Source organism: Passer domesticus, chromosome 31 (assembly GCF_036417665.1).
Source record: "Passer domesticus isolate bPasDom1 chromosome 31, bPasDom1.hap1, whole genome shotgun sequence".
In the NCBI taxonomy this organism is placed as follows: Eukaryota; Metazoa; Chordata; class Aves; order Passeriformes; family Passeridae; genus Passer; species Passer domesticus.
In genome coordinates this window covers 728,547-753,100 of record NC_087504.1, presented here as the reverse complement: position 1 = coordinate 753,100, position 24,554 = coordinate 728,547, and the positions used below count along the sequence as shown (strand labels likewise).

At 49.5% G+C, this 24,554-nt stretch overlaps 2 long non-coding RNA genes across 3 annotated transcripts in view; one reads left to right on the top strand and one right to left on the bottom strand.

Moving 5' to 3' along the window:
- Positions 1 to 17,978, top strand: part of LOC135287747 (uncharacterized) — a 132,100-nt gene extending 114,122 nt beyond the window's left edge. The window contains exons 1-3 of one of the 2 annotated variants that reach the window (XR_010351291.1): positions 10,280 to 10,426; positions 10,539 to 10,716; positions 17,382 to 17,978. This is a non-coding gene — a long non-coding RNA (uncharacterized LOC135287747). Of the gene's footprint in view, positions 1 to 10,279; positions 10,427 to 10,538; positions 10,717 to 17,381 lie in introns of those variants that run through there. The other variant, XR_010351290.1, reaches the window with a different exon arrangement.
- Positions 6,994 to 10,174, bottom strand: LOC135287754 (uncharacterized). The gene is made up of 2 exons (XR_010351300.1): positions 9,721 to 10,174; positions 6,994 to 9,610 (listed from the first exon to the last, which is right to left on the bottom strand). It is a non-coding gene; the product is annotated as an uncharacterized LOC135287754 (long non-coding RNA).
- Positions 17,979 to 24,554: the final 6,576 nt, after the last annotated feature.

Genomic DNA, 24,554 nt, shown 5'->3' with positions numbered 1-24,554 from the left:
ACAATTCCACAGTCTCCATCTAAATCAAGAGTACAATCAGTTCATAAAAAGCACCAGAACAAACTGTACCTCTGAGGAGATGACTGAAAGAATCTGAAAAGGGAAAATGCAGGAGAAATGCATTTCTCAGCACTGCAGTACTTTCCCACCTGAAACCCTCCTCCATTTCCTCTGCATGCCTGGATCTGTTGGTGTCAGTTCTGTATTCAGTGGTGCCTCCAGCCCTGAATCCCCTCATCTACAGCCTGAGGAACCAGGAGCTCAAGGCTGCAGTGAGGAGACTGATGACTGGACATCTTAGGAAGCATTAAACTGATTGCTAATCTGGGCAAATCACTTGTAATAAAAGTCATCTTTTATAGCTCTTTTGGTTTGGTTCTTTGATTTCCCTGTCGTTTTTCTTTTTAAATGTTCTTCCTAAAGCTAGACGATTGTTTCTGCCATCTCTGACTTTGTTTCTCTCCACCTTCCCTGTGGCCACAGACTGTCACAATGAAGGGCTGCAGTCTCAAAGGTTTTAAAGGAACTAAAGGATCTCCCAGCAAAGATTTCTGCCGAGATCCCTCTATTCTTGCCTTCTCTGGAGCTGCAGCAGCAATGTCGGTGTGCAGAGCTGGGGCAGAGCAGTGCTGGCACAGCAGCTGTGCCCAGCAGCAGCAGCAGCACTTGGTGTTGCCAGTGCTGCTGCCGTGGCCCTGCCCCGCTGCCCTGGTGGCCCTGGTGTTGCTGCAGGGCCTGAGTGCTCTCGGGGCCGGGCACAGTCCTGGGGGTGTCAGTGCTGGGGCTGCAGCAGGGACAGGCCATGGGCACTGCTGGGGCAGCGCTGACGCCTCAGGCCAGGCCCTGGGGGCTCCAGGCTCCTTGCCCAGGCTCTCTCAAGAACACGGCCAGGCCAATGCTCAGCACAGAAAAGCCCCAGGGTGAGCAGCCCCAGGCTGGCCGTGGGCAGGCTGGGGGCAAACAGCATGGCTGGGGCTCTGCAAGGGCCCTGGGGAAGACGGGAAGGAGCAGCAGAGCAGGGGCTGATCCATCCCCAGTGTGCTGCACAGCCCAGGGCAGCGTCCCAGAGCGTCCTCATGGAGCTGCCAACAACATCCCCCCTCTGCAGCCCTGGCCTCTCCCCCAGCTCACAGAGGTGCCGCATCCTTGCAGGCACAGCCACGGCAGCACTGGCTCAGGAGCCCCTGTTTGCATTGCACAGAGCAGGCGGGAGCACCCCCATGCTGCTGCTGTGGGGACATGAACCTGAGGGAGCAAAAATGTCATCAGCCCCTGGGGCCAGCAAGGGCTGGGGGACAGCAGGGAAACCACTCAGCTTTGTCCTGGCCTCTGCAGTCAGCCAGAAACTTTGTTCCCATTAGCTGGGAGATTCCTGTCCCACTGCAGACGCTATTGCTCAGAGCCAGGGCTGTCTGTCAGCCACCCCTGACCTGCCCTGAGCATTTCCTTGGCTTCACCTTTGCTTTTTTCCCCCCTTTTTTTGGTACAAATTTCTTCCTGTTGCCCACCCCTGTTCCCTCCCCTGCAAACAGCCCATCCCTGTTTGCCCTTTCCTCTCTGGCCCCACTCCCCATTGCAGTTCCTGACTTGGCACCATGGGAACGTCCCTTGGGCAGCAGGATCATCCTCCAAGTGCTGCAGGAATTGTCTGCAGGCTCCTGCAGTGCCTGGTGCTGCTGCCTTGCCAGAGGCACCCCAAGCCAGGGGGGCACATCTGGGCTGCTGTGTCTGTCTGTGGGGCTCCCTGTTCTGGGCAATGAGGAGGAGCTGCAGAGGCTCTGCAGGACTGACAGGATGGGCTTTGGGCCTGGCAGGAGAAGCTGAGGCACCTTGGCTGCTGGAGCTTCTGAAGAGGAGGCCCAGGGCTCATCGTGCAACTGCTGCAAGGGTGGTTTCAGAGAATCCCAGAATCAGCAAGGTTGGAAAAGACCTTGGAGATCATCAAGTCCAACCTGTGCCCTGACACCACCTTGTCTCCCCCAGGCCTCCTCTTCTCCAGGATAAATAACCCCAGCTCCCTCAGCCTCTCTTCACAGGATTTGTGCTCCAGACCCTTCACCAGCCTTGTTGCCCTTCTCTGGACACACTCCAGCCCCTCCACGTTCTTGCTAAATTTGGGGTCCCAGAACTGGACACAGGACCCGAGGTGCTGCCCAACCAGCGCCCAGCACAGGGGAAGAATTGCTCTCCTGGTCCTGCTGGTGACACCATTCCTGGTCCATAGGAGTGCCAGGGGTTGGATGAGGGAAATGGTTGCGACAGGAGACACAGTCTGACTGACTGACTCTCAGCCATGAAGGATCTTGATTTTCATAGCTATTCAGTCTGCATTAGAAGGTGCTGGGGCTCAATATCAACTGGACATTGCTGATATCAATCTATAAACAGGAAAAAACATTAAACAGAACAAACTGTTCTCTCTGCATTGTTTTCAAGACAGTATTTACACTTTGAATACACTTCAGATATCTGTCTAATTAATTAGAGAAAACTTGAAAACTTCTGTTATTCCAAATGGCTTTTCTTCTTTGGGCATGTTGAACAAATGTTTATGAGCTTTTCTCACTGAATTCCTGAATTGAAGAGCTCAAGAAAGAAGAGGCCTTGGGAGTAGGAAAATTCATCATCAACCTCCAAGTGGCTGAGGATCCATCCCCATCAGAGCAGCAATGAACAGAAATGGGCACAGCTTTGTGGCTGCCTCAGCTTTGGGATGGGCCCTGGGCCTGGAGCAGGAGCAGCTCTTGAGGGCCCCAAGGCCGGGGCTCTTGTGCTGCCCTGGGCACATGGGATGGCAGCAGGGGCTGCAGAGCTCTCAGCACCTGAGCCAGAGGGGAGCAGGGCAGCCAGGGAGCCTCCTTTGGCCTTGTCCCAGCACCTTCCGCCATGGCTGGGGCAGAGTCCTGTGTGAGCTGCAGCTGCTGCTGTGCCCTTGGCAGGGGCTGAGGCCGTGGGGCCAGTGGCCAGAGCAGCCTGGCCTGAGCAGAGCTGTGGGGCCAGAGCCGGCTGGGCTGGGCTGGGGAGAGGCCCTTGGTGCTGCCCAGAGCTCAGGGCAGCTGGCAGAGCTTGCAGGGAGCTGGGCTGGGCTCAGAGAGCCTGCCCCAGAAACCATCAGTGTCCATCTCAGCCTGGCTGAGCGTGCAGGGGCAGGACTCAGGCCAGGCCTTGTGGGGCAGGGCCAGCGCCTGTGCAAGGCATTGCAAACAGGCAAGTGCCCCAGAGAGGAGGCTGCTCTGTGCCCTTGGGGGCATGGACAGAGCAGGGAGGGGGCCCAGGACATTTGTCACTGCCAGCCTCTGTCCCCAGCCCTTGGCAGCCCTGGCTGCTGAGCCCAGCTTTGCCCTGGGCTGAGTTTGGCTGTGGCCCAGCTCCATCCTGCTGGGGGGCTCAGGGCCTGTTTCCGGCCATGGCCTGCCCTGGCCGGCCTCTCTGCTGGCCCAGAGGCCGGCAGAGCCTGGGGCAGGGCTGTCTGTGCAGGCCCACAGGTGCCAGGGGCTGTGCAGGAGCTGGCAGAGGCTGCCCAGCAGGGAGGCCATGGGGCACAGAGCCCCAAGGCTGCTGTGGGCACCACGGCACAGGGGCCGTTCCCAGCCGCAATGCTCCTGGCCTGGGCTGGGCCTGCACAGGGGCTGGGCCACCATGGCTGGGCCAGCACAGGGCCACCAAGGGGCCACGCAGCCGCTGCCGGGGCTGACAGCAAGGCCAGGCACACACAAGCAATTGCTGAGCATGGCCTGCACTGGCCAGGGCTGACTGTGCCACAGGCAGAGCTCAGCTGCCCTTGGGGGCTGCAGGAACAGTCAGGAGCCCAAAGAGCCTCCATGGCTGTGCTGGAGACCAAGGCTGGAGCAGGGAAATGCAGGGCTGCTGCAGGATGGGGAGAGCATGGAATTCCAGCACACACCTCAGCTCTCTGATGATCCCAGCACCATGCTGGGCCCTGTTTCAGACTGGAGCAGAGCAGATGTTGATGGGACAGGAGCCCTGCGGGGCTGTCAGGGACCTGCAGCTTGCAAGGTGCTCTGCTCTCCCTCAGGTGCTCTCGGAGAGATCCAATCCCAGCTGGGCACCTCAGGGCACAAGTGGCACTGCCTCTTCATGGACAGACAACTGATGTCTGCCTGGAAAGGGGCATAGGTTTTAACACTTGTTACTTTCATAATAAACAAGTGAATCTTTATTATCTGGGCCACTTGAGTGCTTTGAAGAAATGGCAAAGTATTCCCACCAGGAGCAGGAATTTCCTGGATCTACTGGTTTCTTCTACTGATGGCAGGAGAAGAAATTCTGATCTTCCCCTCTACATGAGCCACCAATATTCAGTCTAATATTTCATGACCCCGTCCTTCAGGTGTTTGCAGCTCTCCTGTTCCAATGGCCCTGTCTAAGGACATCTCTTCATTAGGGCAGCTGGATCTATGTCCTTCCCCTTGCTCCCAGATTATTTCCTGCAGCTGTTCTCAGGTCATTCCAGTGTGCATCCCAGGCTTCATGCTTCGAGCTTCAGGGACTTGCCCAATTTCTTTTAAGTTTAAATACCTCTCTAGTCAGCATCTTAGTTGTAGTTTTATCTTTTCTATCACCTCTTCTTAAGTCTCTGTCTAAAATCCTTCCTGTATGGCAATCCCTTGTGGATGGTGGACATGTCAGATGTTGCTGGGATGTCACAAGGTACTTAAATTTTATCATGTTCACATTTTTTATATTGGCCATGAAGAGAAACCCTTCTGTGCCTCTGAGTCTCACCAATTCCTGGTCCCTCAAAGGGCACAAACTTGATGAGTTGTGGTTCCCACTCCAGTGGCTGCACTTGGACCTCCCTCCATAACCAAAGCAGAGCTCCCTTGTCCCAGAAAGTGCCTGGCAAATGAGGGATGAAGGACACAGGACAGACTGTGGGGATCAGGGCCAGGGCAGAGCCAGGGAGAAGAATGACTTTTGCATTTGATGGAGCTGTGCCTTCTCTTGGCTTTGTTGGCTGACAATAAATGAGCATCCCTCGGTGTCTCAGGCAGCTCCTTCTCCAAAGAAAGCAGGTGGGAGTTGGAGCCAAGGAGCTGAAAGCTGCAGGTGCAGCCTGGGCTGGAGGGAGCTGAGATTTGCACAAGGCTGCTCTGAGTGCCAGGGCTTGGATGGGGGAAATGGTGGGGAGGGGGTAGGGACAGAGTCTGATTGATTGTCAGCCATGAAGGGTGTTGGCTATATCTATTCCTATCTATTCAAACTGCATGAGGAGGTACTTGGATTCAGTGGCAATTGGAGATTGCACATATCAATTTATGATCAGGAAAAAAAAAATAGGACCTAAAAAATGTTTTCTCACTCTCTTTGTAAATATTCATTCAATTATATATTCACTTTGAATACACTTATGAAATGTGTTGAATTAACCACACAAGATTTGAAAGCTAAAATCAAATTATTCCCAAAGGCTTGGCTTGTTAAGGTGTTTTCAATGTTAATGAGCCCTGGGACACTGAATTCCTGCACTGAAGAGCTGAAGGCTGAACAAGCCTCTGGAGCAGTGAAATCCAGCAGCAGCCTCCAAGTTGCTGAGGATGTCAGCAGCCCCCACTGAGGCCATCCCTGCCCAGAGACCGTGGGGGAATGGGCAGACAAGGAGACCGTCCCTGGGGCTGGGCCAGCAGAACTCAGAGGCACCAGCGGCTCCAGCTGGGAAATGGAGTGTGGAATGTGGATGGGAAAGCCCTGCCTGGGCTGTGCCAAGCAGGACACACAAGCCCTGACTCCCATCCCCCAAACAACTGTCTCAAGGAGACATTTAAAAGGAATTACAATTGTTTGTGTCCTCTGAGTTGGAGGCACTGGAGAAATACCAGTACAAGAGATTTTGAGGAGCTCAAAGCAGCTTTTATTGGCAACTCTAGAAAATCAGAGAAACTATGGCAAAAGGTTTAATATGACATTCAATCAACAAAAAAACATTTCTGAAGCATTAACTTGGCCATTCCACTTGACAAACTCTAAGCCTGATAAATTTTAAGTTCATCCAAATTCGCCAGAGGAGAGAAATAGAAGTAGACATAGAAAGAGAGAAAAATAAGATTTAAGAAGCACACACAGAGATACCAACTCCTGGATTCCAGCAGCGTTCAGACAGAAATTCCAAGAGGCTGCAGGGTCAAGATGTGTGCTTGCCTTGTGGTCAGCCTTCAATACCCCTTGGTCTTGCTGGGCCCTTCCCCCAGGTGGGAATTGGACTCATTTGGTCACTCAGGAGCTGGGCTGGTGGTTCCAGAGGTGGCTGTGGAGCATTGCCTGTGCTGTGCCAGGGACTGGCAGCCACAGCTGGGCTGGGATAGAGGCTCTGGGGGGATTGGGGTTCCAGGGCAGGGCAGCACTGGGGTTTCAGGGCAGGACAAGGTGGACCTGCTTCTTCCTCCCCCACACACAAGATGTTTCCAGCCAACAATCTCCTCCAGCCTGTCACAACAGGGAATGTTTGAGGTGAAACTTCAATTTTGGCAATGATCACCTGGCCAAGAGGGACAGTTCTTTTCCACAGGATTGAAAACTACCTTTTCCATAGGATTTGTTACTCATTTCTGGTTTGATTGCCTGGGTTTGGTTTGGTTTGGTTTTGTTGTTGGATTGTTTCCTCTGTGTGCCTGAAGTGTCCAGTCAGGAGCAGAGTAACTCTTGCCGAGGAATTTTTGTGGTGCTGTCACTTAATATTAAATATGTTTTTTGCTGATATCTTTCCTGGGATTTTTTCAGTGCTCTCAAGCCCTCGTTTGTAACAGGGTGAAGGAGCCCTGGCCCAGGCTCTGGCCCTGGGGGACACAGGGACACTGCCGGGGGGGTCCCTGTCCCCCTGTCCCACCCCCCAGGGCCTCGGCCCCCCGTCCCCGTGTCAGGCTCTGGGGTCGATCTCGTGGAACATCCTCTGGGGGAGGCTGCGGCGCTGGGGGTGGGGAGACAGGGGTCTATTGAGAGTCTCTTGTATCATGTGGTGGAAACCCAGAAAAATAATGGTCAGGAGAAGCCTGGTTTATTTGGAACATTCCTGCATAGCAGACAAGATATAGCCTTGTGCAAATTATTCCATGCAGCATTCAAATGTTTAATTGCTTCTTTTCATCTTCCTGGGGAAGCAGAGTTGCTTTATTTACTCCAAGCAATATTTTCTCCCTCCTCCCTGGCAAAGAACAAGCTCCCATCCTGACAAGTGCTCACAGGTTTACTTAAGGCTCATCACATCCATGCTCAAGAGAGTGGAGCAGCTTAATTTATCACTTGTTCCAATGATTAACTTGCCCAACTGCCAGGTTCAAGAGCCCCAGAGTGCTGCCTCAGGTTGTACAGGATCACAGAAGGAAAAGCTCCATGGAATTAAGCTGCTGCCACACTGGCCCTCTTTGCCTATCAAACCCATTCAGCTGCTCTTGCTCTGCCCTGTCAAAATCCCCCATAAAATACAAGTGAAAATCCCTCCTCACCTGTGAGAAAAAACAGTTGGGTTCTGCTCAGGGCATTTCAAATTAGGTGGGGTAGTTGTGACCTCCCCTTGCAAAGGCAGCATTTCAGGAAAACCAAAAGTTTCTTTTCAGGGACTCACCAGACTCAGGACACCTTCCGCTAATAAGGTTGCTCCAAGCCCCATCCAACCTGGCCCTGAACACTTCCAAGGGTGACACAACCACGGCTTCTCTGGAACCTGTTTTGCTCCTCCCAGCTCTAAAATCGCACCCAACTTAGCAGCCTCAGAGATAGATTTCTATTCAATAGCTGCATTTTTCTAGGAAAGAAATATGGCAAACCTTGTTTGCATCGGACTTGGCAAAATCAACACAAGGTCTGAAGAAAGGGCTGCGGCCCACTTTTCTTCCTTTTCCCCATTTGGTGGAAGATTTTCATTCTGTTGTTGTTTGGAGCAGGATTTTAATCGATCTGGCTGAGGATGCTGAAAATAGTACAGCAAGTTACTTGTGTGAGGGGTGGAAAACTGAGCTCTTGCACATCCAGTGTTTCTGTTGTTGGAAGTCTTCAATCCCACCTCTCGCTGGGATGAAATAGGTGCTACTCATCCAATTTCTAAAGTATCACGCATCGAGCTGACACTATTTGAAGACTTAAAAATAAGCGCAAATTTAAACAAACCTCTGATCCCTTCCATTTCCTCTGTTCCACAGTTGATGACAGAAGACAGGAGAGAAAGATTGTTTGGGAACAATGTTTTCAGGACTCTAAAAAGAATATCAAACCTGCTCTGCCACACTCTCAGCTGTTACAGCCCCAAAAAGCACCGGTTGTCTTTGCTCACAGAGTCACAACTGTGATGGGATTTCTACCACACCACAGGACAGCCGATTTTTGGGGTTTTTTTTTTTTGGTTTTTTTTTTTCTGGGAATAACTACAGCACTTCTGGGTAGCAAGGCAGACATGTGCCTCTTCTAATGGCCCTTGAAAGTGGATGTGTGAAATGAGACAGACAAAGCCAAAGGCCAGCTGAACCTGGGATCTCTGAATGGGTCTTGACATTCTTCCCAGGAAGATGAGTGGCAATCACTGTTCTGCCAGGCAAACGGCATCTGCTGGCAATGTGGTCTAGAAAATGTGCTTTCTGCTCCTCTCAGAGCCAAAATTCCTACCCATTTCTCCAAAGTCCTTCTTAGATAGGGACCATGTTCAACTGAGTGACAGTGAAGCAAAATGGCAAGCCAGGAATACATTGCCCTGCACACAACATCCTCCATTCCCATGGATGGTTTCTCACTGGCACACAGGAGGAAGGGAGGAACCCAAATGCATCATTGTACACCAAGTCAGACGTGTTGAGGGATGAACAGATCTCACAGGGATATGGAAACCTCTCCTGAAAAGCAGTTCAGAGAAATCCTGAGCTGTTTTGTGTTGCTAGGCATGAAGATGCTCAGGATCTTCCACAGGTGCTCAGCAGGCAGCAGGATTGTGCCTGGATGTCGCTCTGGAAATGCCAGTGGCTCAGCTGAGAGCTCTGGGAGTGACTGACACTGCACTGAGAGGGGCCACAGTCCTGCAAGGGTCTTTCATCAGGAGCAAAGAGCAACCTGGAGGGTGGGCAATGCTGGATCTGTACCACTGCGTGCTCATCCTTCACCTGAATGTGGAGCTGCCCTCAAAGTTGCCATGGATCACTTTTTCTTTTTCTCCTCTTGGATATATTTTGGAGCAGCTGTTCTATGTGGCTTTTGATGATGATCCTGTGGGAAGCAGCCATTTGCCTGCTGTGCTATCCTCACAACTAGTACTAACTCTTCATTTCCTTTGGTTTTATTTGGGGTTTTTATATCTGTTTGTTTGATTGGTTTGCTGCATGGGTTTGTTTGTTTGTTTGTTTGGGTTTATGTCTGATTTGGCTTGAGTTTTTTGTTTGCTTTTTCATAAATGACTGGTGAAGTTGGCAAAGCCAAACTCAAAATAATGTAAACCAGGATCAGCTTTTCAGAAATTCCTTTTGGCTGGGTTTAGCTGCATCCCCTAGGCTCAGGATCACTAGTATATTTTCAGGTGTTGCTCTGCGTATCAGCCTGCCCAGACTCCGTGTGTTGTTTCACAAATGGAGAAGACAATGGACATTGTGCCAAGCTTCCTTTCAAACAGAAAAACCTGGGTCAGCAGGACAGAAAAGAAGAAAAATAAATCACCAGTTAGAACAGAACCAGTGTCCCACCATCTTCCCATCCACTGTTATTAATTTTGTACATTTAGAGGCAAACCTGGGTCTAAAGCTTGCATCTCTCAGTTCCTGATGCTATTTGCTACCCTTCAGCCTTGACTGGCCCTGATGTGACTGACTGCTGGGCAAGTGGGGCTGGGGATGCTCAGCCTGGAGAGAGGAGACACTGGGAGGCCTCCCTGTGGCTGTGCAGGACTGGAAGGCTCCCACAGGAAAGAAGGGGACAGAGTGTTCAGCAGGGCCTGTGCTGACAGGACAAGGGGGATGGCTTTCAGCTGCAGCAGGTTGATTGAAGCTGCATCTAAGGAAGCTGCTCTTTTCCACTGGGGGTGGTGGGGCACTGTCCCAGGCTGTGCACAGAGGCTGTGCATGCCCCATCCTTGGGAACAGGGCTCTCAGCAGCCTGCTCTGGGGGAAGATTGCTCAGCTTGGAACAAGATGTTTCTTCAGGCTCCCTTCCAAGCCCAACCATTCAGGGACTCCATCATTCCATGGTCTCCACTGTCCACTTCAGATGGAGCCTGGGAACTGTGATGTCACAGCCCACGCTCCAGCTGGAACGTCCAGCGCCCAGCAAAGGGCACAACACAACGCTTGGCCGCTGTGTTGACACGCTCTGCACCTTGCTCCTGCCCTCGCCTTTTACTCCTCTTATCCCCCCGATACCCCGATCATTCCTGACAGCTCCTGAGTGCCTGGATTTCATCATCCTGCCCTGCAGGATGCTCCCATTTGTCCTGAGGGAGGTATGGTGCCATTCCATGGAGGTGGACGCCCCCCACCTGCCCAGGTGGGCTGGAGCTCTGTGGGGATGGAGTGGGACAGGGAGCCCACTCTGAGGTTTTGCTACCTCTGCAGGCTGTCCCAGATGGAGAGGAGGAGATGGAGGTGGATACAAAGATTGATATGGATGAGGAGATGGAAATTGACGGAGAAGACTCTGGAGAGGAAGAGATGGACGTGGATGTGGATGAGGAAGAGGAGATGGAAGTGGATATGGAAGAGTCCATTGAGGACATGGACATTGATTGAAAAGGTGAGGAAGAGGCCGTGATCTTGGGCTGAAGAGCAATGCCAGCAGCAGGACAGGCAGAGTGGGTCTCCTGCTGCCAGGCTGGGGCTGGGCTGGGTGCTCCCTGCTCAGGGACATTGTACCCAGGGCACTGCATTCTGGTGGCCATCCACAGCCTGTCCTGTGCCTGCTTTGCTCCGCACAAGCTCCATCCCAGACCCAGCCAGGCTCAGTTCTGGTAGCAGAGTCCTGCTGCTGTGCCAGTGTCTGCCGACCGTGGCACTTGCTTTTCTTCCAGGACCAGTGGACATCATGGACAGGGACATCTACAATCAATAAAAGGTTTTTTTCCATTTTCTCAAGCCACGCGTTGGGCGCCACTAACTGTATTTGTCCTGGTTTAGGGCAAGTTTGGGAGATAACCCCCAAAGGGGCTTCTCTACAAAAGCAGATTCAATTGCCCCTCCCCCCTCCAACCAGTTTGGGAGAAAATATCTCCTTGCAGAAAAATGGAAAGAAACCTGTTTATTAAACAATAGAAACCAAACAATATTAAGCAATAAAACTTCTCACTGATCCAAGGAAAGCAAACTCAGAACAGTCCCCTCCCCGGGTTGCAGCTCGGCTCACTCAGTCTCTGATCAGTCTCTCTGGTGCTGGAAATGCTGCTGCCCAGGCCCGGCCAGGGGCCACAGGTGGAGCTGCCGGTGCTCTTCTGGGTGTTCAGTCCAGAGCAGGCTTGAACAGGTCCAAGAAAAAAGGAAAAAAATCACAATCCGGAGAACTTCTTTGCCTCAGCTAGCTAAAACTAACTAAAAGCAAGAAAAAGGGAAAAAAGGAGCTCTGTCCGGCTGTCTGTCCATCCGCAGACAACACAGTCCAGGAGCAGGAATGTGGAGGAGTGAGAGCAGTCTGAAAACAAACTGTGCGCTTCTTTCCTGCCCTCTTCACTGTCTGGAAGAGAGTCTTAAAGGTGTAAAAATTATTCTTCAGTATAAAGAGAACAAGACGATTGGGGATTAAAGCGTCATATAGTCAACCCAGGACATTCCACCCCTTATCCCCATATCGTCACCTTACTACTAAAACTAATATATATATTCTAACTCTACACACACACACATTATACATCTAATATACAGCTATACACAGACAATGGTGGCAACATTCAGCAAACAGTGATATTTATACATGGTTCTCACCCAACAATCAGATCTCCCTGAGGTACACATCGTGTTCTTCCATCTTTTTGCATTATCCACCATGTGCAACCTGGTCCCTGAGCAAAAACAACCCCGCAAATGGGTTTGTCTGTACTCAAGGCAGGATTGATCCAAACTGTCTTCCCTAACAAACCCCTGACATGTACCACTGGGACTTTGTTTCCATCTATACTGTGCAAGGGCTCATATTGGGCAGGGCCCACTTGGTTAGTAGAGCCTCAGGTATTAACTAACCAGGTGGCCTTTGCCAGATGCTGCTCCCAATTTTTGAAAGATCCCCCCACCGAAGGCTTTTAAGGTGGTTTTTAGCAGCCCATTGTACCTTTCCACTTTGCCCGAAGCTGGTGCATGGTAGGGGATACGGTACACGCACTCAATGCCATGTTCTCTGGCCCAGGTGCTGATAAGGCTGTCCCGTTGTCTGACTCAGTCCTCTCAGGGGTACCATGTCTCCACAGGACTTGCTTTTCCAGGCACAGGATGGTGTTACGGGCAGTAGCATGAGGCACAGGATAGGTCTCCAACCACCCTGTGGTGGCTTCTACCATTGTGAGCACGTAGCGCTTGCCTTGGCGTGTCTGGGGCAGTGTGATGTAGTCAATCTGCCAGGCCTCGCCATACTTGTACTTGGACCACCGCCCACCATACCATAGGGGCTTCACCCTCTTGGCCTGTTTGATGGCAGCACACGTCTCACAGTCATGGATAACCTGAGAAATACTGTCCATGGTTAAATCCACCCCTCAGTCTCGTGCCCACTTATAGGTGGCATCTCTCTGCCCTGATGACCTGAGGCATCATGGGCCCTTCGAGCTAGGCATAACTCTCCCTTGTGCTCCCAGTCTAGGTCTATCTTGGACCCGCCTATCTTTGCAGCCTGGTCTACCTGCTCATTGTTTTTGTGCTCCTCATTGGCTCTGCTCTTGGGGACATGGGCATCTACATGGCGGACCTTCACAGGTAGCCTCCCTACCCTGGTAGCGATGTCTTTCCACTCTTCAACAGCCCAAACTGGTTTTCCTCTACGCTGCCAATTAGCCTCTTTCCACCTCTCCAGCCATCCCCACAGAGCGTTGGCTGCCATCCATGAATCAGTGTAGAGGTAGAGCTTTGGCCACCTCTCTCTTTCAGCAATGTCCAGGGCCAGTTGAACAGCTTTGAGTTCAGCAAGTTGGCTTGATCCACCTTCTCCTTCAGTGGCCTCTGCAACCTGTCGTGTGGGGCTCCATAAAGCTGCTTTCCACTACCGATTCATTCCTACCATGCGACAGGAACCATCTGTAAAAAGAGCATATTGTGTTTCTTCCGCTGGCAGTTGGTTATATGGTGGAGCTTCTTCAGCACGTGTCACTTCTTGTTCCTCTTCATCAGTGAGACTGAAGTTTTCACCTTCTGGCCAGTTTGTAATTATTTCCAGAATCCCAGGGCAATTCAGCTTTCCAATACGGGCGCGCTGTGTTATGAGAGCAATCCACTTACTCCATGTAGCACTGGTGGCATGGTGGGTAGAGGGAACCTTTGCTTTGAACATCCACCCCAGTACTGGTAGTCGGGGTGCCAGGAGGAATTGTGCTTCAGTGCTTATTACTTTTGAGGCAGCTTGGACTCCTTCATAGGCTGCTAAAATTTCCTTCTCTGTTGGAATATGGTTGGCTTCAGACCCTCTTTAGCTTCGACTCCAAAATCTTAGTGGTTGGCCTCGAGTCTCCCCAGGCACCTTCTGCCACAGGCTCCAGGACAAACCATGGTTCCCGGCTGCAGAGTAGAGCACATTCTTCACATCTGGTCCTGTCCTGACTGGGCCAAGGGTTACCGCGTGAGCGATCTCCTGCTTAATCTGGACGAAGGCTTGTTGCTGCTCAGGGCTCCAGCGGAAAATGTTCTTCTTACGGGTGACTAGATAGAGAGGGCTCACGAACTGACTGTACTCAGGAATGTGCATTCTCCAAAAACCTATGGCACCTAGGAAAGCTTGTGTTTCCTTCTTGTTGGATGGTGGAGACATTGCTGTGATCTTGTTGATGACACCAGTGGGAATCTGACGTCGTCCGTCTTGCCACTTCACTCCCAGAAACTGGATCTCTTGAGCAGGTCCCTTGACTTTGCTCTTCTTGATGGCAAAGCCAGCTTTCAGGAGAATCTGGATGATTTTCTCTCCTTTCTCAAACACTTCTGCTGCCGTCTTCCCCCATACAATGATGTCATCAATATAGTGCAGATGTTTTGGAGCTTCTCCAGGTGAAGGCAAACTGTGGCCTGCATTCTGCTGCCAGCGGAGTGGAGAAAAATGCATTGGCAATATCAATAGTTGTTGGGAGCTTTGTAACAAGCTAGCTCCGAGCTAAAGGTCACAGTGAGATTAATTTGACTGAGATAGAGAATGAGGGGAGTTGCCATTCCAATTAAACTGTGTCCTTGGCCCACAGATGAAGAAATGCACAGAAACAGGTGGTAAAGCAAAACAGCTTGGGAAAAGTAGTGATAGTTACACCAAAACAGCACATAGATAGCTGATAACTAATTAGCCAATGGTGAGCTGGGATTTTGCACTATGCATGAGCTAATTAAAGGGTGTATAATAATTGGTGATTCGGGAATAAAGACGAGACTTGTAGATCATCATCTGGTGTACGAGTCTTCCTTCTCCATCAAATGGCTGACCCCGACGTGAACCCGTAAGACGACTACGGACGGACACGGCTGCCACGGATCGGGAAGTAGGAGCGGGTCCCTCTGAAACAAGGGGTGGGACGGCAAACGAACCACTGAGAGTTCGCGGCCCTGGGAGCTATATAGATAGTCCCAGCCTACGTGCTGCCGGAGTCTGAAAGCCTTGCAACAGCGCTGATTAGAAATGGAAAGGCAAGCAGCATATGATTTATTTACTTGCTTTTTAAAAAAGCAGCAGATTAAGGACATAGACTTGCAGAAAGAGCTCCCACAGTTGTTAGCTTACGAGTATGCACAAGGAGTTTCTCAAAATCCTTATATAGTACATGAATTAACAGAGTGGCGTAAGTTCGGGACCAGGAAAGCGACAGGGGCCGCGGGAGAGCCCGGGGCGGACGTGGCGGGGAGAACGCGTATGGTGGCGGCGGCATGCTCGGTGCTGGCGGCGGTCCCAGCAGCGCGGCGGCAGAGCGGACCGAGCGCTGCAGAGGCGACATGCTTGGTGCCGGCGGCGGTTACGCACACCGCGGGTCCAGTGACACGCACGGTGACAAAAACTCGCACGGCAGCTGTCCGTAGGGAAAGAGCACAGATCGCGAGGGAAGTGCCAGCCGGGGCCGGGCCAGCCAAGGCGAGACGCGGGGGCCGAATACGCGGCAGCGTCAAGCGCAGTGCCGGTGGTAGCGGCGGCGGACGCGCACCAGTAACGCGAAACCCGAAAGCTGGAGCTGGGAGGGCTTTTTCACTTTTTGCAAGCGCACAAAAGCACCAGCGGTGTGGGACATGCTCCCGCAGGCTGCGGGTGTTGGCGCAGAGCCAGGGGGAACCAGCCCGAGCGGAGATCCAGGCGGAGCGGAGCCCAAAGGAGATCGCGGCTGCGCGGGTCCGGGCGAGGGCATTCCTTTCCACACCCCCGAAGTGGCCCAGGCTGAAGCTGTGCCCAAGCAGGCGGGGACGGGCGTGGGCAGACATTCCTCAGGGCACCGCCCTGTCACAGCTTCCTGGCAACCACAGCAGCCAGCCCATCACAGCAATTCAAACAAGTGTCTGAGAAAAAACAGGTCAGGAATTTTCTTCAAGATCAGGATGGAAAACTTCTGCAAATTCACACAGTGCTTCATCATGCAGCAGATGTTATACGGGGCATTTCACCCAACTGTTCCACAGGCTTTACAGTTAGTTTACCAGTTTTTTTGAAAATGTGTTTGCTTTTCTAAAAGTGATTGAGTATTTGGGTTTGATAGCTTTAAGTTTGATGACTTCATTGCCTTTCCCTTGCCTGAGGCGGGAGCAACCTTTTAGGAGGGCAGAGTCTAAGTAAACTTCCTAGTTTCTGTTTGGACTACATGTGAGAAGATTTAAACTGTAATATTTCTGTATACTATAGTCTTTATGGTCTTTGCTCTCTTCTATTCATTAAGAGATGGCATTAGATAAATGGATGTAAATGTGCTAATTGTTTTTGTACTGTCCTTATTTTAAGTGAAATTATTTGTGTTTAAAATTATCTGTCATCTTTCTCAGTTTTGTTTTTAAATATCTATGCGAACTGTCCAGCTTTACCAGCCTGTTATCCTTCAGTTAATGATTGTTGTCAATCAGTAAGAAATCTCAGTGTAACAAAATGCCAGAGGAACTGCTTTTATTGTAAAAAATTATTCCCAGGGAAACAAAATGTCATGTAAAGATGAAAGTATTAGTAAAGATTCAATTACCCAAGGTGTCTTGGAAGACAGAGCATTTGGAAAAGGTCAATCAGACCCTGTTATGGGGTCATCAGTCGATTCCCCAATGATTCAAAGTTTTAAGAATTATTTATATTAAGTTTATAACCTTTGTTATTTTTAGTTTTTGTAAGTAATGCTGATAGATAGTGATTGTTGTTAATATTACATGAATGCTTAGAAAAGGGGTTGTCTTAACTTCCTTGAACACTTGCTGTTGATAAGTTGATTACATTATGTGAATTCTCTGATTTTTGTGATAAGAATTATTATTAAGGTATTGTTGTAGTATTTACAGCCAGCTTTCATGTGTTTTTCTATTTTTTTTGTGTGATCACCTGCAAGACACGTGTCTCTTCAAGATCCTGTCTTTTATTTCCTAACTATTTAGATGTTTCTGAAAGTTTTTATCCAAATTGCCAGTTTTGTGGTTCTTTTAATTATTATTACAGGAATACTCCAGCAGAGAATTCAAGAAGTTTGCTGTGTTTGGAAAATCTCTGTCTTGACAGAAACTTCAGAAAGATTCAATTGTTTGATAGTTTGATTAGTTTGTAACCCTAAGGTTTCTTGTTTATAACAGTTGTTTTTAAAAAGTCCTGTTTAAAAAATGTGTTAAGTGACACTCACCAATTAGAGTTTGGGCTCTGGCCAAGCTCTAGCTCTATTTGGATGGAGTGACTGACAATCAACCCAGATGTTTTCTGCATCAAAAAGTATTCAAGTCCTTTTGACTTGGCGATTTGACCATCTATGATAGCTGAGCCATTTTCAGAGGGAGTTGGGGGAAACATGAATCCGGACATGATTTCTCCAATTCTCTGTCATTTTAAGGTTTATCAGCTGTCGCAGACTCTGGGATAAAAGTTCAGTGTTGTAGTGTTTAGTAATTTTCTGATCTTGTATGTGTTGTTGATTGTGTGTATTATCTAAATTGATTCCTAATTACTCTTATCTTAACATTTCTTTATGTAACATTGCAAAATGAAACCAGGACCCATTCTTCACCTCCAGGATTTTGAGAAGATTCTTCAGTCCTGCAGGGACGTGGGATTTGTTTGTGTTTTAACAGGTGCAAAGTCCAGATGGATTTCAATGAAGAATGTGTAACTCTATCAAGAGCAAGAGAAACGTTGACCATTCAACAAGCAAAGAAGACAGACAGATATTGGACATGCTGTCTCAAGATGTACAAAGTGTAAATCATGCAGTATTGCAGAATAGAGCAGCAATGTATGCTATAGGGATATTAGGTGTAATAGTATTGCTAATGCTTGCATTACCATGCTTGCTTAATTGCGTACAAAGAATAGTGAGTCAGATGATGGGAAGGGCTTGGAAAACAACACTTCTGGCCCAAAAAGAAAACGGGGGAAATGTTGGGAGCTTTGTAACAAGCTAGCTCCGAGCTAAAGGTCACTGTGAGATTAATTTGACTGAGATAGAGAATGAGGGGAGTTGCCATTCCAATTAAACTGTGTCCTTGGCCCACGGATGAAGAAATGCACAGACACAGGTGGTAAAGCCAAACAGCCTGGGAAAGTAGTAAGTAGTTATACCAAAACAGCACGTAGATAGCTGATAACTAATTAGCCAACGGTGAGCTGGGATTTTGCACTATGCATGAGCTAATTAAAAGGTGTATAATAATTGGCGATTTGGGAATAAAGACGAGACTTGTCGATCATCATATGGTGAGCGAGTCTTCCTTCTCCATCAGTTCTGCCCTCTTCCTGATGATGCTGTGCACGGATGGAGCCCTGCCGTGCTTTCAGGATGCTATTCTTGAAAACTTCCAGCATTCCCATCCCCTGTGCTCTCCATGGATGCCTGTCATGGAATCCCTCTCAGCTGGGTTCAGAGCATCCTCAGATTGGCTCTTCTAAAATCAGGGGTGGCACAGGTTCTGGAGGATTCCCATGCAGAAAGACTTAATTGTACTTGTGATTGGAAATCCAGTTTTGTTTGATCAGCTGCTCTTACAAAGAATATGTACCAAACCCTGGAATGGTGAAAAGCCACTGAGCAGGAGATGCAGCATGGTGCTTCATTGGGAGGGGCAGGCAGGCCACCCACATTCAGGGCATCCCCCCCATCAGAAGGACATGCATGTTGTCCCTCTCATCCCTCCACCCCACAACCAGGCCTGACATCTCCTCCTCTGGAGTGGAGTTTTTCCTGTTATAACGTCATCTCATGCTTGGTCAGCACGTGAGAAGAGGCTGCAATGGCTTCTGATGCCACCTCCATGCCAAACACAGCTCCATTGGGTGCTGTTCCTCTTTCACAGGTTTACTTCCCATCAATTGACCAATCCATTGTCTCCTAAGGGTCACATTCCCACCAGTTCATCCATAAGGTTTCCTTCACTGTCTGTTCTTCATTGTCTTGCTGATGTGCACAACAGCGGATCAAATGTGGCAAGGACTTAGACACGACTTGGCTCCTGACACACAGGCTCCTTGTGCCACTGCTGGCCTTCCGTGTGCTCAGCAAGATCTGTAACTGCACAGGGTTGTGGAACTGCACCTTCAGCACAGGGACCGTGCCAGCCTGACCTGCCCTCGTTCCTGTGCACAAAACACCGTGTGTGGAAGAGAACGGCAGCAGGGGCCTGTGTGTCCCAGGGCCCCGGATTTGCGGCACTTCAGCTCCACAGGGATGCAGGCAAAGTGAAGAAGCCAAACCGTTTATTAATGAAAGCCAAAAACAAGGGGTGATATGGGAGGGGAAGAGGGAATGGGCAGTGTCTGAGGGCTGGAGGGAGGGAGGTATCTACAGGCAGGGAAAGGCCAGAAGCCATGCGAGCTTCCCACATGCTCAGCTGTACCAATCATCAGCTGTGCCTGGAGCTCCAGCGGCAATGGGAGATGGTGTCCTGTTCAGTGTCTCCTGGTGCTGTTCTTGGGACACTGGTTCACCACATCCTGAAGATGGACCTAATTCTTCAGCTCTTCTGGCAAACCGGGCGTGAATATTCAGGTTTCAGTGGGACAGACTAGTGTCTTTCCTTGGGACTGAAATGGCTGGAACAAAGAAGAGAGCCACAGTCAGCACCGACATCTGCATGAATCCTAGGAGACCCTCCTGCCAAGGTGTGCTGCTTTGTGCACCCCAGACATCATGTTTTGGGAGAAGCTGCTGGCAGCTTCCTCCGTGTCTGCTAGGAAACCAATCAATGGCTCCCTTTGGGAATTGATAATCTGGAAAGCTGTACACAAAAGCCTCTGTGAAAAACACATCTTAAAAACAAAAGAAACTCAGGGAACTTTCTCTTTTCCCTTCTGGCCGACAAAGAGGTAACACTGCTGGCCCAGCCAAGGCCTGGCTGAGGTCCGTGAAGAAGAAGTCCTAGATGGGAAAGATGAGGAGATGCCTTTAGTTTTAGGCCAAAATTCTCTTGTAATTCTCCTGTATATGGAGAATGATACTTTTTTCCCTATAACGCATGAAGGTATGGGGAGATGAAAGTGTTCAAATGGTAGGTATTGAGCAAAGACCTCCATGCTAAAGTCAGCAGATGTTAAAGTAGCTGTGATTCTTGGAGAAGTTTCAACAGAGACAGAGAGAAGAGTGATGAAGATCCTGTGTCCCCAGGAACAGAAGATCTCTCTTGCTAGAGATGAAGATGATTTTAGAGAACAAGAACTTTGCTTTTGAACAGCTCATCTTTAAAACAGTAGCCCATAAGTTGACATGCCACATAAACCCAGCTGTGGGAAAAGCTTGTGGAAAATGGGACTGATTTCAGCATTGCACATTTCCCTGGGTGGCTGCTATTCATGGAAATTGAGAGCCACGAGAGAACTGTTTTCTTATTGAGAAGTCTCCATAACATTAATAAGAGGGACTTCTCTCCTTAAGCAAAGAGACAAAAGACTATTGCAGAGGTAGTAAACTGACTCAACATTTTGGTTTGGTCTCTTTACATTGTCAGTGGGAAAGAAAAGGTTGTAGGGGGAGGAGAAGTGTTCCGAAGGTTTTCTTCTGACTCTTATTACTCTTTCTTTTAGTTACTCTTAAATTGTTCTTCATACCCTTTTAAAGGCTCGAGCCTGCTTTGGCTTTCTCTTAATTCTATCTCAAAGGGGAAATGAGTAAATACATTCTGGTGAGCGAACTGCTGATTAACCAGAACTGAACCCACCACAGCAACTGGCACATTGGCCAGGAAATCCTAAATTGGCAAAGCAAAACCACTACATCAAGGGTGTCCCACTCAGCTCTTCTATCAGCCAGAAGAGAGGAGGGGCCCACGGGATCAGCCACAAGACGCTGGCCACGAATCCCCTCAGCAGTGTCCCTGCAATCGCTCTGTGTGCTCTGGCCACGCCATCCCTCATGCACACAAGGAGCGAAGCCCACTGCAGCCGGGACAGGGATGGCAGCTCCCTGCCCGGGCATTGCAGCTCTCCCTGGCAGCCCTGCTACCAGCCCGCTGCCCTCACTCACCAGTGTAGATCATCAGGAGCTCTCCTGGCTGCCCCCTCAGGTGCCGCCCGGCCATGCCTGTGAACACAGAGCCTGTCAGGGCGGCAGCGGCACAGCTCCCTGCCAGCGGCGCTGCCAGCGCTGCGGCCACACGCCCTGCTGGCCCGGCAGGGCTCAGCCCGGGCCCTTGCCGCACGCTGCCGCCCAAGGGCACGGCTGCCAGAGGGCGGCAGCAGCGCCCGGGCCAGGCGGGGCTCCACGGCGCCGGGCCCGGATGGCGCTGCCGGGGCAGCGGGCGGGGCTGGGGCCGAGCTGCGGCGGGCCGGGGAGGGAGCCCGGCCTCGGGGCTCACCCATGAACCTGATGGCCGCCTCTCGCAGGGGCTCCTGGGGGCTCTCCAGGTAGCGCAGGGCCCGGCGCAGCTGCTCGGCCGCTCGGCTCGTGTCCTCTGCCAGCTGCAGAGAGCGGCAGCAGGGAAGGCTCGGCGCGGGCTCAGCCCCTGTGGCGGGCGCTCCCTGCGCCCAGCCCCGGCCTCCCCTGTCAGGATGCTGGCCAAGAGCAGCCCTGGAAGCTGAGGCACAGGTCAGGGCCCATGGTGTTCCCTCAGGATACAGCAGTCCCGAGGGGTCTCCCTAATTCAAAGAAATCTGCAGACAAATGCACTGTCCACCAAAAGCCCTTTTCTTGAGCTGACGGGAGGGCAGGGGTCTGCACCCCACCAAAATGCTTCTCTGCCATGTATAAATTTCAGTGGGTTGATGTAGGAATTGCATCAAAAATACCATCCATCTTTACCCTGCCAAGGTGATTGCATAGGCAGGGGGTTAGAAATACATTCTGTCAGATTCCTGTACTTGAAGCTGATGTCCAGGCGCTGGCCAGAGCGGTATCCATGCCCTAAAGCAGCAATTCTTCCTCATGGCTTCCCTGCACAGGGCTCATTCCCTACTTGCCCTTCCTTCTTCTGCTAGAATGTGTCTAAAGCTTTTTTCAAGTCCCTCTCCTGTCAAGTTAGGCCCACCAGGTTTTTCTTATGCTAACTGCTGCTAAGTACTTCCCTGTGTCTGTGCTAAGTACTTGTTTGCTTATGTGAATTGCTTGTGCTTGTGTCAAACAAAGGCCTTGTTTCATCCTCCCCTTCTCTTTATCCTGATGCAAATTCTTTTGCAAGATTCCCTCCACAGTCCACAGGACATATGTACTGTTATGCTGCTCTTTTAATTTTCTACCACATCCATAGGTTCATGATGGTTAAGAGGAGGGTTCATTTTTTTTTTTTTAATTAGAACTGTTTTGCTGAGGAAGCTGAAAATCTGAGGAGCTGTTGGTGATTGCAGATTTGTCCATCACAAGAAGACATCTGACTCATGATGTTTTCTATCTTTCTCTATTTTAGTGATGATTTTGGTAACTTCTTTGATACCAATTTGAGTGTCCATAAGGCTCTGTGAGATGCATTTTTGACTTCTGCCACTGGCCATTCTATATTAGGCTGGTACAGCATTTGTTTTAGAACATCAATGTTCCTTCCAGTTTGGAATTTGGGTGCTTCATGATACACATCATACGCATTCTGCATAATCTGAAGAGAAGTTATTGTGTGGTGCAGCTCAAGTCACATCCACTTTTAGTTGTGAATTACAAATAGAGAAGTTGTTACCATTAGCAATTTCATTAAATGAATCTGTTGTAATAGTTGTGCAAGCAGATCTCACCCAGGCACATCCCCTTCCCACATAACATACCTGTGACTGTGCATGGGTTACTGGGCTCATTTCACAAATACAAGGGCTGTCCTCAGTGTGCAGACACCGATCCTCTCTGTCAAGCCCTGCATTTTTGCACACAAAATTCAGTGCATCCCTTGGCACACATGCTTTGATATTAAGAGTTTGCCAGTTTCCAGTTTTCTTGTTGAAAATGGCCCAGACATTATGCTGAACGGGACTGAGAGTTACATGAGTTCTTATAACTCCCAGGGCCAAAACTGGAATTACACAGTATTTTGTTGCATTCTTAATGGTTAATGTAAAAGACTGCAGGGTTCTGTTCATTCTATGTGAAACTGACCAATTGCCACCAAGTGTGGAAGTCTTTTTCAAATTCCTTTGTGGTTTCATTTTTAGTCATGATTTAGTTAATTCTCTTGGCAATTTCCTCAGCTCTCCTTTTTTAAGTTTTCCTGAGATTACAGACTGTAGCCACAGCTGAGCTTGTCCACACTGAAATGCTAAAGAAATGTTACCCTGTAGTTTTCCCATAAAGCCAACGACTGCTGGAAACAATCCTGTTGTGTATTGTTGGCCAGGGTGGTTAATAGGTTAGCTGCCAGGCTGTGGGTTTGGGCAAGTGTTAGCAGGGCTGATCTGAGAGGAGTTTGTGTCTGTCCAATATAAAAACTCACAGTGCTTCATTTATTAAGACTTCTTGATCAATAGAATTTCATATTCCCAGTTCAGACCCAAACCATCCCCTTAAGCCTTTTTTAGACCTATGATTTGGTGTCTGGCAATGTATCCATGTCTCCCAGCCTTTTAGGCTTTGCTGTATGAACAGGTAGTATTGCTGTTTAATTTTGGTTCTATTAGCCTCTATCTTTACATCCAGCTTTTTCAGAGAGTACTGTGGATCTAAAAGCAACAATTGTTCATTTTTCTTACCACAGAGTGAGAGACTATATTATTTCACATATGGGTCCCATGCTATGCCATTGTTTGCTAATGTAAAGTTGTTTGTTTTAATTTTAAATGCCTATTGTGTGACCCGTTCTGTTTCGCTCCTTGTCGAGTACCCAAGGCATGGTAACAGGTTTCTTCAGATACATTGCCTGCCTTTAGGCAAGCGTTTCAGAAACCTTCAGAAACCTTACACTGGCCCCTGGTAGTATTACAAAAGATACTTACTTTACTAAATTTCCCAGTACAAATGGCTGAGTATTCTGAGTACCTCAGCCCATAAGAGGATGTAGTTGTGCTGTCAGGATTCCATTCATATCTGGGTTGCCATCACACGGTCATGACATTGGGCATGATATACCCTAACAGGATGATTGTGCTTCCAGCTTCCCCTCCAACTGGATTGGTGACTATTTCTGATGGCCTGGAATAAGCCAAGAATGAAATTCAGTTCTCAAAAGCAGATCCTCTATGAGACCTGTTCCACGTACTAAGCATACCAACAGGACAATTTATTATTCTAGTGGCACAAGAGCTGCCTGCTGGAAACAATATGTGTTGGGTTGCATTCCTGGCAGGCTCAATTCCTGTATCTCTGTGTGATGATGGTCCTCCCACCCCACCTGCGCACTGCAGAAGAAGGGAACTATCTTGTGCTAGGTTATAGTCTCCCATTTTAATTTGCATAGCGCAAAATCCTGATAGGAATCACATGAGAATGGATTCACACGCTGCTTGTTAGAAAGGTCACGGATGTGCATGGTCACAGTAATAATCACAACTAAAAGAGGTTTGTGAGTTTCAAATTCACACGCCATAGAGGTCCTGCTTTCAGGTGGGACAAGAAAGGCTGGCATGGAGTCAGGTTTTCCTCAATCTTCAACTGCTCAGTCATTAATCCTTAAAATGTTGTAAAGAGTTTTTACATTATTAATCCCTTTTAGCCAATTAGGTCCTGAATATTGTTGAGTGTTTCATCTACCAGGATCTCGCAGGCCAAGGAGATCATGATGGTAGTGACAGTCACCTACTGTGGCTTGCATTCCGATCAGAAATATCGGGAAGACAATGATGGTGTGAAGCGCATCTTGGTTTCTTCTGTTCTTTCTGAGGTCCAGCTGTGGACTCCTCTTGCCTTT